General features: G+C 44.9%; 2 long non-coding RNA genes across 2 annotated transcripts in view; both read right to left on the bottom strand.

Moving 5' to 3' along the window:
- LOC135383887 (uncharacterized) overlaps window positions 1-12,515 on the bottom strand; it is a 49,892-nt gene extending 37,377 nt beyond the window's left edge. The window contains exon 1 of the long non-coding RNA XR_010420128.1: window positions 12,389-12,515. This is a non-coding gene — a long non-coding RNA (uncharacterized LOC135383887). The remainder of the gene's footprint in view (window positions 1-12,388) is intronic.
- Window positions 4,050-6,795, bottom strand: LOC135383885 (uncharacterized). Its single transcript, XR_010420127.1, has 4 exons — window positions 6,360-6,795; window positions 6,128-6,222; window positions 5,887-6,004; window positions 4,050-4,869 (listed from the first exon to the last, which is right to left on the bottom strand). It is a non-coding gene; the product is annotated as an uncharacterized LOC135383885 (long non-coding RNA).
- Window positions 12,516-17,868: the final 5,353 nt, after the last annotated feature.

Raw genomic sequence — 17,868 nt, 5'->3', positions numbered from 1 at the left:
AGAAGGTCGCATCCCTTTCTGGGACCATCATAATATCATCAAGACGGAGGCTTTCGGGGTTGACCTTGTTCACCTCTAGCTTCGAGTGTAGTTCAACTTTACCAAATTTGTAGCGGTGTCGAACACTATGACGTCATTTGTTTACAAAAAGGGAGAGGTCTATTGTTGGACATAAATGAAAACGACCTAGTCGTATTGTACTTCTCCGCAGGTAACTCAAGGTCTAGCTCAACTGCTCACACGCGCTGCTAATTACCTAACACTATTACCAAATACTATTTACCTATTTTTTGTTCGAAGTAAGGTAAGTGTAAGTAACTCAGTAACTGCAAGTTACATTTCAGGCTGAAGAACATAATTATTAACTGTTATATTTTTCACGGGGTAACTGAATTTGTAACGAGTTATTTATGACGGGCACTTTCTCGATCTATGGTTAAGACCACTTCACAGGTTACTACTGTAACACACTCTGTTCTACTACAGTAATGTATATATTATATAGAGCATCCCTTCATTGTTTTATAGTTTGTAAATATTTCACCCACTTGCCCTTGGGTCATGTTGCCTTGTATATAGTGATACAATACAAACTTCACATAGTGTATGTCAAGAGCAAACGTTGGCTCATGTAAATAGTTTGTTGCTGCTTTTTGTTCTGGGTCTCCCCAGCACTGTTCCTTTAACCTGCGTCAGTAAACACTTCATTTAGTAACTACTGGGCTACCAACTTGTCTCTCAAACTTCCTAACCAAGGTTTCAGGAACACCATGTCATGGTAAAACCCGGTAAAGCGATAAACTACTGCGGCTGCCCAACTGACTGAGGTAGGGGACGTTTTTTTTTTTTCTTTTTGTGGACACTTCACATTCAGTTTAGGTAAAACACAAAGATGACATACATTCACAACAAGGTTTATTTATCAACGGGCAGCCGGTACCGCGGAAATATTGCGAAGGAATTAGCCGCTGTACGCAACACTTCACCGTGTACTATGAGGCCACATCCATGAGGATCATGTTTAACTGTTGCTGCATTCGATCAAACTTGTCAGTACGATCAAAACATGCTTTTGAATCCAATCACAGAAGCAAAAGTGACATTGTTTACAAACGTGTTCACCGGCGATTATGTGCGCCGCCATTTTACTGATCATGTGAGTGATGACGTTTGCGTAAACGTCAGGCCTGAACCGTCCCACAGTTCTTTGCGCAGGGTTGCACGCTCTTTTCAATGGGAAGGGATACGACAGGGCACCCCTGTGTTGTGACGTGTACGCGCCTTCGTACTTGTCAGTGGATTTCAGCTACGGCTCCTCGCGGCTTCACGTATCTGTGCTTGAAGATGGCGGACAGCCGGGTTCCACCGTTCCGCGATAAGTAAACAGTGCAGCAGCTGCGAACTCATTCGCGAACCAACCTCTGTGCGATGTTGTGACTGGAATTAGTCGTTTGTGTTTTGTGAGCACGTACAATTTGTATCAAGTCGCGTCTGCGTTAGCCCCTTTACAGCACTTGCCCATTGTAGAGGCTGACGTTTCGACAGCCGTGTCAGCAAGAAAATGCCGACAGCGTTTTATTACTGCAGGAAAATTGTGCTATGTATTTGAGAAACCGCATACTGCTATGGGACAAGTTTTACGTACGATTTATCAATGTGCAACAGCGTCGACGATGGTATGTAACGACGAAAGACGTAAAACGAAATACAAATCACATTTTAAACTTTTTGTGGGATTCTGTGCATTTTCCAGAAGCTTTCTTTGAATCACGCACTCCCATGTCACGCTGTGTTGTGTGGTACGCTACAAACTACTGCATTTTATGTCTAACATCTGGATATTGTTTGTAATGAACACCGTCGCACAAAAACATGCACACGAAAGCTCCAGTAGCCATGTGGTTGCACACTATGCAGACGCAAAAGAAGTACCAGAGCACATATTGCCACTTAGAAATGTGGTGTCTGAAGAGTTAGGGCATAGCATAGATCCTAGAAATCAGGTGCACCTTATCCTTCTGTAGAGTGCTCTTTCAATTCACAACTCAGCCCATGGGGTGTAAAAGTATTAAAGGCAATTATGTGACTTGTCGTCGTGGGTGACATCACTGGCCAGCCTCGGGATTAATTCCGTGCTCAGGAATTATTGTACAAAGCACTTTGTATGTAGGACGTGATAAGCAATATGTAATTTGCAACCTTGTCTGCAGCATTCTCGATTGCCTCTTACCTTTACAGTTCGAGACACGTTACCAAACCATTTGCAAAGGGCACTCTTACAGGGGCCGTGTAACTTGAGTTTTTAGTATAAAATTTATAAAAATATAAGTATACAATATGTAATATGAAATTCATATAAAATCAAAAATAACATTTATAAAAAGAATTTATAAAAAATAAATAAAAAGGCTTCATGGAAGCAATCCGTTAGCATACCCATTGCACATGAAGCACAATTATATATGCTTGGACATCATCTAATTAATCTTCTGAACCATATGTGTGGCTGCATACGAAATTTTTTATGCGCATCCTCTACCTTCCTATTCCTACATGTGCACACGAATAACAGTGCATATATGTGAAGTGGCAAAAAGCAACGCTAGACTCTACCATCATTGTGCCCCTTTAACTTTTCCACATTTATGTCTGGTGAACAGGGAATATCTCACTAGAAAAGAAGACATTTGTGCATTGTTTGGCAAGCAAATAAATATATTTATTTACATTTTCCATAAATCAACAATGTTGTGACCTGGTGCAAATATTAATGTCAACAAGTAAAGTACTTACAAATTATTCCTATGTGCTCAAATGCAGATATGACAATTCTGTTTTTGTACCTCAGCACAGTATAGTTTCAAAATTAACAAACTGCACAGCATCAGCAATCTTAAAGTATCTGAAGAGGGGAATCACATAAAGCTCCAATAATAGACTGTGCAAACAAAGCTAAAAAAAAACAAAGTACTTCAAGAAAAATCTGAATAATCGGTTGCCGTTGTGATATGTACTACTATGCACAGTTCATGAATGGAACATGTTACCTCATTGCATTGCCTCCATGTGAGCACTAGAACAGGCAGCTTTTTAGGTCGCTCTTTCCGTATTTTTCTATTGTCTTTTTTTGTTTTCTGTTTTTGCATTAGCAAGCATGGCCATAGTGAATCACAAGCAACCAAGGACAGGATGAGACATCTACAATGCGACTGCTAGCTCTAAACTGATATATTTATTAGCAGACTCTGGAATATGCACACATATGCTGCTAAGAAAATGACAATTTAACCAATAGGATAACAGACAAGAAAAAGGGTTATATATCTTCCCCTCTCCTCATTCTATTTCACAGGCAGCCCTAGTATCATTCTGAGTGTGTCCGTGCGTTCCCTTTGAGATAACGTGTCTCTGACAGAAGCAAATCCAATAGCGGACTGCTTACGGATGCAACCATCTTGGATTTCTCTAACCACTTGTTATTTAACCGCTGCCTTGAGCTGTGTGTTCTGGAAATTTAGGCAGCATCCAGAGTCCCTGCAATGTGTTGCCATGTTTCTCGAGGGCCTGTGTTTCACTATGGCTCTCAGATACAAACTACCCCATTTCAACACAGTAGAAAACACAGATTTGTAAATAGCATCTGTTGATTGCACTGTACATACCCCCACATAAAGGATCATAGTGGATACTACATCTTGTGCGATAATGTCAGGAACACAAAAAATATAGATTTTAAACCACTCTTACGTCGTAGTAGTAGTATTTGTGTGAAGCTGCGCAATTCCTGTCCTGCAAATAATTTAAACCATATGTTTCATCTGCCAGCGTGATGATCTCCTGAAAAGCAATTCACACTTGGCGGGAACTACCGGTTCTGAAACCTATCCCTGACATGTGTAGCCATCAGGGAGGAAACCCAAGGGCTGCGGTGGAAAAGACAAACACACACGGGCTGTGTTCTCTCTGTGTATCAGCTGCTCTGGCTAGGTTTCTATTCACGCTTAATGGCCGTAGCAGTAATGCATGAAGACCACTGCTAAGTGTTGAGAAACACCACTTTATGTTTGCCATGTCTAAATGAAACGTACCTGACCTGATCCAAATTAACCGTTCTGAGTCTGGAACACACAAAGAGAAAAACGCAACACATGCCACAACATTAACAGATAGCAAATGAGCTGTAGCAAGCTCCACCTTGGGACAAAGTCAACAAGTAATTCACCAAAAGTCAATGAGCGCCTGAAATGTAACATCTCCAGTGGCGTAGCCCGACCTCAAAGGTAGGGGGGCTCGATACGAAAACTCCCCCCCCCCCCGCTGATCCTGTGTCGACAACACACACATACTTGTGCACACTTCAAACTGAGGATTAAAAAAGGGAACGAAAATAGTTGATTTAGACGTTCACAGTACGATTACATGTATAGGCTGTCATGACCAATGAAGTGGTGTCACGAGATTGGAAGTATTTTGAAAAGCTCATACTTTGAAAACCATTCAAGAATGCTTCTTAGATAGACGCCATGAACTGCAAGAACTTTCGCGATAGTCACACTGGTCCCCCCCCCCCCCATATATTATGTTCTCGGATTTGCACGATTTGTGTGGGTCGGTCCGTGGTAGGTAGGGGGGGCTCGAGCCCCCCCTAGCCCCCTTGTGGTTACGCCACTGAACATCTCTGACTGGTAGCAGGACGGTCCACGTTCAATTCTTGGTGCTAGCACTGACTGGCTTTTTCATGAATTATTTGTTGGAAGTTTCGATGTGCTTGAGAACCATTCGTCAACCATTGTATCCTCATGAGGTGATGAGGGTTTGTCATCCCAAAGAGACTCCCTTTCTGGCATGTGTCCTTATGGATGCTCATCACTGCAGAAAAAAAGAAAGAAAGAAAGGAAAAGCATTTAATGACAAGAAATGGATAGTCGCATTTACTGCATAATGATTGTGCACAACAGAAAGAATATTTTTGCACAGAAGGCTGTACTTCTTGATGTCTAACATCAAGTTACAAAATTCCAGAATATATGACATGTTGTAAGGTAGAGAATAAGTAGAGTTATTGAGTTGTTGAGTTGAGGGGGCAGTTGTACCCCCTTTTTATTTTATTATATATGATTATATAATTATCTTTATGTCTGTACCACCCCTCGCTCTCTACATTACAACATGTTTTATATATTCTGGGATTTTGTAACTTCATGTTAGACATTAACAAGAGCAGCCTTGTGCACGAAAGTCTCGTCTCATTAAAATTTAGATGCTCTCAACAGTCTTCTTTCAGTTGTGAATCTCTATCGCAGCATACCTGCATTGCATACGCAGCATACTTGATACATATTGCTGTTCTACGTACTGTGACTTTGCAGTAAGAGTATGGACTTTGGGTAAAAAGACTACACAGCACTGCTCAGGTATTTTTGCCTATCGAACAGTATGTATGTATGCAGTATGCACACAGTATTTGCGCACCGGACCCACTAAAAATGTAGTGAATGTGGCATTGCCCACGGTAATGCACCAAGTTGAACACAATTATTGTAGAATCCAGGTATTTTAGCTTACATGTCAAGCCAGTACCACACCAGTATCCAGTGTGAAGTTGTGACAAATAAATAGTTTCCATTTTTCTTAGCTCTCAGAAAACAGACAGTGAATTAATAAGAGTAGAGAATGTTAACATGAATTCTGGGCTATTCTTCAGTTGAAGATTCACAGATAGTAAAGGCACCTTCCTCAATGGACGTTGATGATACTGAAAATTCTGAAATGTTATCAGAGGCGACATCAGCTTCTGTGTGTCAAAGGATTGTATGTCCAACAGTAATCCAGCTAACAGCAACAAAAATGTGCAAAAGACAAACTAACTGAACTAATGTAACGTACCTTCTATATCAGACAGTAAAGCTTGTAACACCCCATCCACAGGAACCAGTGTCCAGACACAAAAGTGCTTGAACTGGGAGATAGCAGCTAATCGGAATGGCGATCTTTGTTTTCCACCCTGGAAGCACAGGTTGTAACTTTGAGGGCAGATTTAAAAGTGGTGTCAAAATGTCTGCATGCGAGTGCACATGAAAAGTTGAACATAGATGAATACTCAAATTATAACATCACATTGTCATACCTGTTGGTGGAGGTGGACTGCAACTAACGTGTCAGCAATTTCTTCATGACCAGATGCAAGCCAGATCATGCTTCATTTCCGCCTTCAGCGTGCACCTGTGATAATTCAGAAGTTAGATTATCAATAGTACTATTGTGTTGTTAATCGTGGTTATATCAGAGTAAGCGCAGTAGGACAGCTGCACAATCGATTCATTAAGCTTGCTATTTTTTATATCTGAACCTCGACTTACCATTTTTTGCTCTCGTTTTTTGCCTTGATCCTCCGTGGCACGTTCAAAATGTTATGCGTCGGGCACCTCAGATTTTCATCAGACGATTTCGTGCCGAGATTCCAAATTGCCTCTGGAGTCGCGCGTAACCTATGATAACATTCGTGGACGAAATCCTTGCAGTGGAAATTAGCAGGCACCACTGTCAGCCAAGAGCTTCGCACTGCTTGGTCTTTTGGCAGCTTATAATAGGTAACACTTGAATGCACCGATGAATTGTTCTAACAGCGTAGCACTCTCGCATCTTCGACAACTTCGCCGTGGCATATTTACGAATCATATCGCTCCAGCCCATAAAAGGCAAGGTCAGAACAAGGAAGTGCACTTTCCAAACGACGCTGTGCCAAAAACAAACATTCACATGCTTTGTTTCCGGCTTAGCAACAACACAACAGCTGTTCGCTTACGTACGATGCACAGAGGAGGAAACGAAAGAAGCCAAGCAGCCAAGCCAAGAGTCCATGCCAAGCCAAAGACAGATAAACCGAGAGCAGTGACGTCGGTGCGCCCGTGCGCAGGGTTTGCCGACGGTCTGACGGCCGGGCGTGGGAACTAAAAAAACTGTTTTCTAAAAAACTACGAACAGTTGGAGCAAGATATTTCGCACACATATTCAGTGTTCGGTAATGAACACACAGCGCGAGTATCGCTCAGTTCTGCGGCACTTCAAAATCGGCATATCTGACCTTTAATGCCGTTCAAATAGTAGAACTTCTTAACAACGCTCCTATTATTTATCACACAAATTTAGAGATGTAGGCACGGTAATTATTAGATAGCTGGTCGAGTCTGCCTTGTACGTTAGGCGAGAGTAATAAATCGATAAAATGTATCAGTGTACGACAGGAACAAAAACGCAAACCCAAACATATCAAGAGAAAACCGTTTTCTGGCCCTTTTTATTGTCCTTGGATTTGGTACGCTGGTCGACCAGAACACATTCTGCTCTTATCCAGAACAGGCCATCATATACACACTGCTCATTAAAAAGAAAGGGGGAAATACGCTTGGATGCCATAATCAATATTTTTTGTTCCATTGAACATAATAATATATATGTGAATTGGAATGCAAAATATATAAGCATTCGCATCGTTGAACTGTTCCGCTTGGAATTCCGCTGCCGTAACCTGCCAGCTCACTTCGAAGCGTCAGCCATGGTAGAACTCTCAACCACAACGAGGCACTCACCGTCGTGAAAGCCGCGTTGGACCTGCCAGCCGTAAGGAAATGTCAACAACCTCTTTCAAGCGAGACCATAGACGTCGCCATTTCGGCATGTCCAGATTGTCAACAAAGGCTAGCATCTGGCTGCTGTTGCAGGAGCTCGTGGCGAATCAGCCAATCACGAAAGCCAGAAATGGAAATTAGCCCAGCTGAGGCTGGCATATAAACAGGCAAACAACGATACCGCGATTAAGCTATGTGTAGCGCGCTTGCTGCCTCTTCAACGGCTGCCTTATTGCAATAGATCTTGGATAGATCTAGAGTTACGAGAGGTTCGCCCCACGGACGACTCACCAGGTGACGGCACTCCTCGACAGCCCAACGATGGGCGTCTCTCTTTAGACGTCTCTGCTTCTCCATAGTAAGGTAAGGTGGAGCAAGATGAGACACAAATTTGCAATTTAATATGAAATTCTTATTTTTCGTGTCTCTGAGACAGACGCCGTCGAGCAAAAAATGTCGCGTCTTGCCCCGTGTCTCATCTTGCCCCACCTTACCGCACATGGTTCTTCATGGTTCCAACTAGTGCGTCACACCGCTTCACATTCCGTGGTAGTCCTATCTTTCATTCACGACTGCCCCGGTGACTTGGCATCCGTTACCTCTCGGGTGCGCCACTAGGTTCTCCTTCCCGTATACCGCAGCTGCGAACTGGCGCTACTCGCCGCGGCAGCCAACGCCACGACCCATATTCGTTAATCGGTGCGGCGTCTCTGAGCCTCATTCTGCCCCGAATCCGAGAGGCCTTCGGCACCGCGCTGGTAACATGCTAGGTGTCACTTTCGACCGCGCCGCTTCAAGGGCTGCAACTTCGCAACAGACTTTGGGCGTCACGTTACAACCCCCTCCGTTGCACGACTGGCCCGCTCGTTCATCGCAGTGTCACGACCGTGTGGCGTGTACTTAATGGCAGGTTGTCTAAGTCAAAGGTAGCGCATGGCCCCCTTTCTTAGACAACCTGCCAACCCCGTCATTGGCCCCGTCGCCTTCGCCCCGTCATTGGCGATGGGAAAGAGAGCATAACGGTTTAGAGAGCAAGCAGGTAGCTTAAGGTAGGATAGAGTCTGGGTGATGGAATCACCCTAAAGAGTGTGACGACATGGCGGTGTTACGGACGGACGCAACGGGACAAACCTTATGTAATGCTTCCCAGAGGAAAAAGCATACCCTGAGCTAATAGGACACGCCGCATGAATGTGAGGACGAAAGCGATGGATACGCGCAATAGCCCTCGCGCACTTCCATTTTCTCGACAACGTCCTGGAATGAGGCTATAGGAAACTCCCTAGGTTCGACGGACTATTCCATCCGATGCGATCCAAACGTGCGATGGTTATAGGTGATGCAAAAGTCGACGTTGATGGACGTATTATCTGCGCGTCCAACATGCCTCGCAGCTCATTTTGGAGCCAAGCTTTCTTTTGGCTGGACAGCGTGTAGAGATTCACAGCATAACAAACAGTTTCCGGTATGAAGTCACATTTCAGGACGGTCAGAGAGTGTACGATATCATTATGAGTCAAGTAGATTGCTGTTGACCCTTCCACTAATACGGAGAACCAAGAAGTTTAAAGAAAAGAAGACTCAAAGAGTTCATCTTAGAGACATTTTTGCTTCTGAAATGCTACTGCCCTGAGGGTAATAAAATAAATAAATAGCACAAGACGAGATATGCCAGTCCAGTGTTCCGAAGCTGGATATTAATGTAGAACAATTCATCCCATGACATGTCTTTATATAATGAAAACAAATTTGAAATGGGCCAAGTAGAAAGACATTTCCTTGGCAGGAGTTTCCTTCAAGGATATTTCTTTATCAACGAGTAAAAAACGGATATCTGTTGAGTGACCGCTTCGGGAAGAGCCCACGCATAAAATGAATTTTCTTGTCTGATTTCGTTGCTTTCCAGCACTCTATACACTAAGAAAAAAATAAAGTACACACAACGCATTAGCCTGTAAAATATTTTTCACTACGACCACTGTTATGTAGCGTAATGTTTACTCTTTTTTTCGGAAAAACGTAAAAAAATCCAAAAAAGCGTAAAACCGAGAGAGAGAGAGAAAGAGAGATTGTATTCTCTCTCTCTCGGTGTGTGTGCGCGCGCGTGTTCGAAGTAAGTTTATTTCATTGTGTTTCGTTGACGCTAGGTAGTTATTGCTTTTTTTGTTTTGGTGACTTATCAAGGGTGCCATTTTTGCTGCACAGGCCTGAGCCTGCCGTCGCCCTAAACTGAGACGAATGACCCACTTCTACTAACAAAGAGTATGACTCCCTACTACAGTCGTGTTTAACTTAAGAAGGAAAATAAATCTAGCCCGTCAGCTCTCAAAATATTACTGCGCCGCAGATAGGATGGCTGGACGCAGAGAGGTCACGCTCTCTCGCTGCGCCAATTACTGTAATGCGTCATACTCACTCGGCTTCCGTATTGGCTGTTAAGACTGGCCGCATGACACCACGCTGCGGCAAAAAGTGCACTCCCTACTGATGGCGCTGCAGTATTTCTCCTGGCGGTCTATTGCGTCTCCTTATCTCCAACGGCATATGTAGTTGACGGACTAGATTTGTTTTCCTTCTTAAGTTGTACAGGACTGTAGGCAGATGCTTGTGGACTCGAAGGCCGCACACAATACCTCAGAACGTACATGTTCTGAGAACCTACATATATAGTTTAATGCTGTTTCGTTTCTAATTAAGCTCTCTGCTCAAATAACCATGTTTGCTGCTAATTAACGGATATATTCTGTGCAATACGTTGCACAGCGTAAATATACTTTTGAACTTGCAGACTAGGAAAGTGAATACTACAGGGCTGTTGCAGCAAAGTTTGCACAGCGCCATTTCGGGCGCAAGCGGCCGCGAATCCAACAGTAGGTACTTTCGTCAGCGGGATCTGCATGGTGTTTAAACCGGTATGGCGTCAAGGAAAGCTAAAACACCTGTAAGAAACCCACAGAAAAAGCGGTGCACCTTGCCAAGTGCGAAAAACTCGAGACCATCTGTTTCAAAGTGCGGCGTCGTCTGCTGGAATGACACATACAGCAAGTGCAGGCAGCATAGCTCGACATTTCAGGCCTTAGAAACTCACGGTCACAATCATCTGATAAGGTGTGAGTTCGGGCCCCGCTGCGAACTCACGTGTACACTCACCAGATAACATCACATCTGCGCTGTTTACAAGTGTGATGTTAGCAAGTAAGTGCAGTAACCCAAGCAGCACAATGTACTGAAAGTCGAGTGCAATAGGGGTGGACGGGTAGGTGGAAGGCCTTGAACAGAATTGTGAAACTAAAGAACATTGGTAATACACATACCGGCCACCCCTATTGCACTTGACTTTCAGTACAGGTCCCGACAAAAGTTTACGGAACACGCGAGCGGTGTATTTTCTTCTCGGTACGACACCCTAGCGGCAAGCGGAAGCTGGTGAAATCAGGCCAGTTCACTGCCTCATAGGGGTGGACGACTGCGCTGTTAGCGACACACAGCGGTGGTTTCGGTATGATTACTGTTGTATGTGCCCGCGAAGTGAGTTGGATTTAACTGTTGTGCTCGTCAACAACTCGTGACTCACGTCAGTTGTTTATCAATCAATGAATTACCAATGTCAGCGTCAATTGTTTATCAGCTCGTCACGCGTCGTCCATAATAAAGCAAGTGTTTGCCAGATACCTTTCTTTCTCTTGTCTACATATCATGGCTTTCCAATAAAAGCAATACACCGTAAAGTGTTGCCACTATGATTCATGCTTGTTATCACGATGATAGCGGCGAGCTCCCTGTCTCAACAATCGTTGAATCACGTGTTGTTGGCGAGCACAACAGTAAAATCCAACTCACTTTGCGGGCACATACAACAGTAATCATACCGAAACTACCGCTGTGTGTCGCTAAGAGCGCAGTTGTCCCAGAGCCGTTTATAGAGAGAGTTTGGCCATTGGGAGGAGCCTAACTTAAAGCGCGTCACGGCCGAACGACCTCCCTCGTCGTGCTCTATTGTTATCCAGTCATCAACCGGTCGCAGACGCCATATTGATGCTGATCGTTGTTTACAATCCAAGGAGAGAAGACACGTGCGTACTTCTTGCTTCGAAAGCCTTTCGTCCTTGAACTCTTTCTGTTCGGCAACAAAGCCCCCCTTATCACTTGCGCCAGTGGGTCATAAGCCGGTTATTCCTGTAGATTACATTCAACACGGCCACGAAGGTGTCGACCAGCTGGCGGACAGCATCAATATGGCGCGGACTAGATGCCTGATAAGCGGATTCCGCTCAGATTCAGGCTTTTTGGGCGGCGCAACGACGACTCTGACGTCAAAATAAGCTCCTCCCATGAGGCGGCAAAAGATCAAAGAATGGCCAAACTCTCCCTATAAATGGCTCTGAGTTGTCCACCCCTCTGAGGCAGTGATCTGGCCTGATTTCGCCAGCTTCCGCTTGCCGCTAGGGTGTCGTACCGAGGAGAAAATACACCGCTCGCGTGTTCCGTAAACTTTTGTCGGGACCTGTACATTGTGCGGCTTGGGAACGTGTGTGGCATGATCGGGCTCAGCGATACGTCATGTCGGCATTCACGTGAGTTCGTAACAGGGCCCGAACTCACGCTTGTAGGGTTCCGCTCCCCCCCCCCCGCCCCGAACCCCACCCTAGTGTAGGACCCTACCCGTCTCACCGCTTAACCGCACGACGAAGAACCCAGACGCCGATACATGCCATACGAGCACTGTTTAATTAATGAAAAGAGCAATGCGATACACTTACATCACCACGGGGTCGAGCAGCACCCCAAATCAGAACACAACCGGCAGTAACACGTTCAAGCGGCTGTGCATCATCCACCAGACACGTACGTCCACAGCCAGAGTTCGCACATCGAAGCACACCCACACTCTGGATGTCTCTCCTCGCATTCCCCCTCCCCCCCTTCATAAGTGTTATCTCCCGCGATAAGGTCGTGTGCGTACTGTGGCGCCCCCAGCGGAATGCATCCCCACACGCCTTATTGCCTTATCCCCCATGCGCCCCACATTGCCTTATCAGATGATTGTGATCGTGAGTTTCCAAGGCCGCCATTGCCGGACTCCGGCAGGCAGTTCAAGTATAGCCACGTCAGAACTTGCGTCATCGCACTCCTCCTGGCCCAACTCCCATTATCTAAGAATTCTATATCACGTTTAAACTGGTTCAACTTCTAAGGTGAGGGTTGAGCCATGTCGAGTACGATGACGCAAGTTCTGAAGTGACTGTACTTAAACTACCTGTACTGCTGCATGTCTGATTCTTGTAGTGTGTGAACACCAAATGCGTTGTGAGTTGAGCATTGCGGTGTCTTTAGAGTCTTTGTTACGGTTTGACTGAATAGTATTATTCATTGAATCATCATCAATACCCCGCCTGGCTACTTTTGTCCTCACATAATCCGCTGAAAACGTAATTCGAGCCCGGAAACACCAAATATGGAGGTACCTCAGATTTTCTTCTCGTTACCTGACCTTAGTTAGGGGTGCTGGAGTAGCCACTCCGACCCTGTCGCGCCGTTTCTTTTTTTTTCTTCTTCTTCTTCTTATCATATCACCATCATCGTTATCAGATTGGAAACATCGGGTCACTGAATGCAACAGCCTTGGCCGCGTGGTGTTATCGATTAAAGGACATCATCAAGCTGAGAGTTGTGCAGGACATGACGAAAGCATTTTGCGCAGAGTACATTCACACGCGTGGGCTAGGTGACACAAGCACATAATTTATGGAAATGCAGTTCCGCCATTCGGTACCATTCAACGTCGTGCTCTCACGTCCCTACATACGAGAGGACTGCGCAACCTATCGCGCTCTCTGATATTATATTCTCGTTCTACTTATGAATGATAGCCTCCTTGTACGCAAGATTTATGCTCTTCTGGTGAGAACATCCGGCGATAGAGCCGCGACTGTTTCGCCATTCGGATTACGAGCCCCCTTTCCGTGGTGCATACGTCATTCCTGACAGAAAGTGACACTCTGACGGTGCAGCAAGGTGGGTCTATTACTTTTTTTTTTCGCGACTCCAACGAAGAAGAGTGCTGCTTGTGCGTGGACCTATATAGAGAGGCGTTTTATGGAGCCGTGTTAAGAGAGCGTCATCTTTTCACGAGGATACCATGGAAGGAAATGACCGCATACAAGGCGTCACAACGTGATTGGCCGTGAAGTACGCAAGATAAGCAGATGTGGGGCCCAGTTTCCGCATCGAGTTATTTAGTAACGGGCTGCCCTACAGCAACGCGAGTTATAGTGAAGGGGCGTTGAGTTGCGTGGTGGTCGCGGAAACCGACTGTTATTTACCGTGGCCGTGGATGGCGTGCAATAACATGTGTTTTGTGCTACTTCCTTATAAATCCATCCCATGGTAGGGGATGCACCTTCTCACTTTTTCCCTTATAAATGTCCACAATTGCTACGTTGCATCTGCTACGCAAATTATCGAATTGCATATAGGTGCTACATGTCTTTACGTCATTACCAGCATGGGTGTACACCATAAACGTCAAATAATACGGCCTATCGATTAAGTGTTGAACGCGTAGCTCCTAAAATACCCATCACAAAATACCATTGACAAGACGCCCATCTGCAGCTGCTGTAATGGAACATATTTGACTCCTCACTTTCAAACAAATGATCTTGTAGACCACACCGGTACAAGATTCGTACAGTTCCCTAGCAGTATAGATACACACCATGTGCGTCCTTCTTCTTACTTTGTGTTCAGTTAAACGAGAATTTGTTTAACTTTGCGTCGCTCCCTTCCGCATGTTGTAAGCTATAACAAGTTGCCACGATGTCCAAACTCATGACGATAATGTTTTTTCATGTAAAAGTTTGCAAACCCATACTTCACTGCTATGATGGAAAGAAAGAAAAAAAAAGGTAAGAAAGTATTGAACGCTGAAGCAATGTCGCAATGTGCGACGCAGGCTATGTTGGACGAGGTAACGGCGCTCTATCCTCTCCTTGCTTCGTTACAAGGACATCAATGAGAGCTGTGTTGGAAATGCATGGCATACTTTCTGCTGTCTACGCTGAAAAAGACGATAGAATATCTCTTAACACGCCACTGTTGTGCGGTGGGTCATTCAGCTGGTCACATTTCCTCCGCCTCCTGGTTTCTTTATGTGAGCACTCCATAGCATTATGCGGCAACACGAAGCAAAACACTGTTCTGTAATTAAGCCCTAATGATGGCCCTATGCAACGCTAGAGCGAAAGCTCCCCTGCACGCGCTGCACCATGTTCAAGGTACGCGTTTCAATTAATGAACGTTTGGATTAACCGCGGCAGAGGGAAATGGAAGCTGCTCTTCCGCTTAATAACCTCATAGCATAGTGCCGCCAAAACATTACGTCAGTTCGCATTAAGCCATTTTTGTTTGGCACCCGCATTCAACTTTGTTGTGCTGGGGCACGATTCTCCATTGAAACGATCAAACGAAGTAATGGCTTCTGTTTTCTGAGTCTGGCTTCACTACAAGCCTAATGTCTAAGCGATGGAGCACGCTATACAGGCGTATATTGAAATTTCTAGGTGGCCTTTGTGTTTTTTTTTGTTTGTTTTTTGCGGAGTTTCATACTGTGGTTTGAAATGGCTGTTACGTGACGACCACGTTTTTGATGCCGTACGAATGCTTTACTCTCACTGATATGTGTCAGACATGACAAGCTACAGGGACGCTCTAATGAGTTTCCGCTCAAGAGCAGCGTTTCGGGACACCCCCTCTGAAACTCGACTTGACCTGATAGCAGAGGACTACGCAAGGAAGCTAAGTTTACAGGGTGGTGCATGAGTACGTGAGGAGGAACAGATTTGGGAAGGGAGAGGTGGACGTATCTGAGCCGAACAATTCCCTTTTCGCGCCCCGACCTGTTAACAACACCGATAACACGCCCGGGAGTTTTCGCGTAAGATAAAGAATAAGACGTGATGTATAACTGTGGGAACGAGCATGAGACTTTCCAGATATCGGGAGATTGTCGCATGAAATTGGCAGGTCGGAGCGTGATAGCCTTCTGGACGACAAATTGACTAAATGCGAGTTCTAAGGGTGCAGCAAGGAAAACAGCTACGGTCCGCAGACGATACACAGACTACGTAATTTTATGACGATACCGTCAGTATCAAGTTGGTATCAAGAGTTACGAGCTAAAATAGGCGTAACTGACAATTTTGTGCCAGTGAGTGCCACTTGGGCGACGATTTAGCAAAATATCTGAAGTATATAGATTGGACTGGTTGGTGCTAATCCACAAGCAACCAAAGAACAAACGCGAAACAACAACAGAGCGACTTGTGTGTGATCTTGTCTCCTGTTTGTTCTTTAGTCGCTTGAAAATGAACGATTTGACCAAACGCTACATCGCAGGCTGTAGCAAGGGAAACAGGTATGCGCCGCGGACTCATAGCTATTAAGCATGGATATACAGTCTATGTAATTAAATGATGACATCTTCGATATCACGCTTATATCCAGACTTATTGATAAATGAAATGGAAGATATGGAAAATTTGACGTCTGCGAGTGCTGTGGCGACGCGAGTGGCAATGATATGATCAAACACGACTTCGCTGGACCAGAGATTTTGGTGCAGAACTAAATACATTCAGAATAGCAGGCATGTATATTCCCAAATCACAGCAGTGTGTAGGAATACAGAGGGTCACCGACACACGGGGTGGTGAAGAAGTAGAGAACGCTGAGTGAATTTTATTTTAGTGTATTTACAATACTGTTTACCCATTCTTGTAGGTACAGTCGCAGGTGGATAGGTCAAACGGCAATTTACAACAACACAAGAACAGACAATTACAACAGATGTTGCGGTTTCTAACTTAAGTCCCATGTCAGATTTTGCCTTCCGCAGGTAGGCAAATTTTATTGGCTGAAGTGTGGGAAAGGAAAATCAGTCACGAAACCAAAATAACATGAAAATGAGCTAGTTTCTGGGAGTTCATTTTGAAACGCGTTGGGTGGTGTGATATCGTATCTCTGAATGACAATGCACGTATGTCCCCCCCCCCCCCCCCCCCCCGCCTGGAAAGGAAACATTTCCCGGCACTTGCATGACAAATCAGTCCCAACATTTACACGTCAGCAGACACCTACGAGCACTGGTGCTAGAGTCTGAGGAAAAGACATCATAGATGAAAATACATATCCGTTACGAAGCCGTTTGAAAAGCACTGTTCATGGTAATCAATCAATTTTTCTCGAAGTGCAGCACACATACAGAAGTCCATGATTCGCTTACACGTCTACCTGCAAGAAGTGACCCACAGTCTCCTTCTCAAACATTGCATCACTTGCAAACTTCTTTGAGAAAAGTAAAAAGTAACCTTTCTGCAACAACGATGATAGCAGGGGCATCCAAGGAATACACCACAAAGAGTCACTGGTGTATCCTGCATAGCGAAGCCATTATAAACGACTTATACTATGCCCTTGTACTGGGTGCCAAAGGCATATTCGCTACGGCTTATGCTATTGCCTTCCCACTGGAATTGTAACGGAGGCGACCGTAAAATCCGTAAATGACCGTACCAGAGCCCTTTACAACGGGCGAAACCTCTTAAGTCATGGTTCCAAACACGCTTATGATCAACGGCTTATAATGCTGGTATTGCAACAGAATCGACCACAAAATTCGGATAAGGCAGCAGCAGAGTCCCTTAAAACGCACGAAACCCCTTGTATCATGGTACGAAAGGCATATTCATGACGGCTTATGCTATGCCTTTCTACCGGGGTTGCGCAAGAGGGAACCGGAAAATTCTGATACCGCGGCAGCAAGGCCTTTTAAAGGTACTGTAAAGCAGTAGACAACGGGGTTAGAACCCCGTACCTTGTTCCCCTGTTGCACCCTGAGAGGTCGCGTTTGACAAAATAGCTTCCAAAACCGCCCTCGATATGGCCAAATGGCGAATTTCATCAAGTTCGGGGATTAATATCTAGGCTACCGCAAAATATGGAAAATGCGGGAGCACAGCCCTTTAAAACGGTCGACACCCGTTTTATCATAGTTCCAAAGTCATATACGTATTCGCAGCGGTTTATGCTATGGCCATTCGACTGGAATCATAACGGCCGCGGCCGCAAACTCAATAAAAGATTCCAGCAGAGCCCTTTAACACAGACACCCTCGATATGGCCAAATGGCGAATTTCATCAAGTTCGGGGATTAATATCTAGGCTACCGCAAAATATGGAA

Source organism: Ornithodoros turicata, chromosome 2 (assembly GCF_037126465.1).
Source record: "Ornithodoros turicata isolate Travis chromosome 2, ASM3712646v1, whole genome shotgun sequence".
NCBI lineage: Eukaryota > Metazoa > Arthropoda > Arachnida > Ixodida > Argasidae > Ornithodoros > Ornithodoros turicata.
The sequence above is the reverse complement of the archived record's forward strand: the minus strand, read 5'-3'. Positions and strand labels throughout refer to the sequence as shown.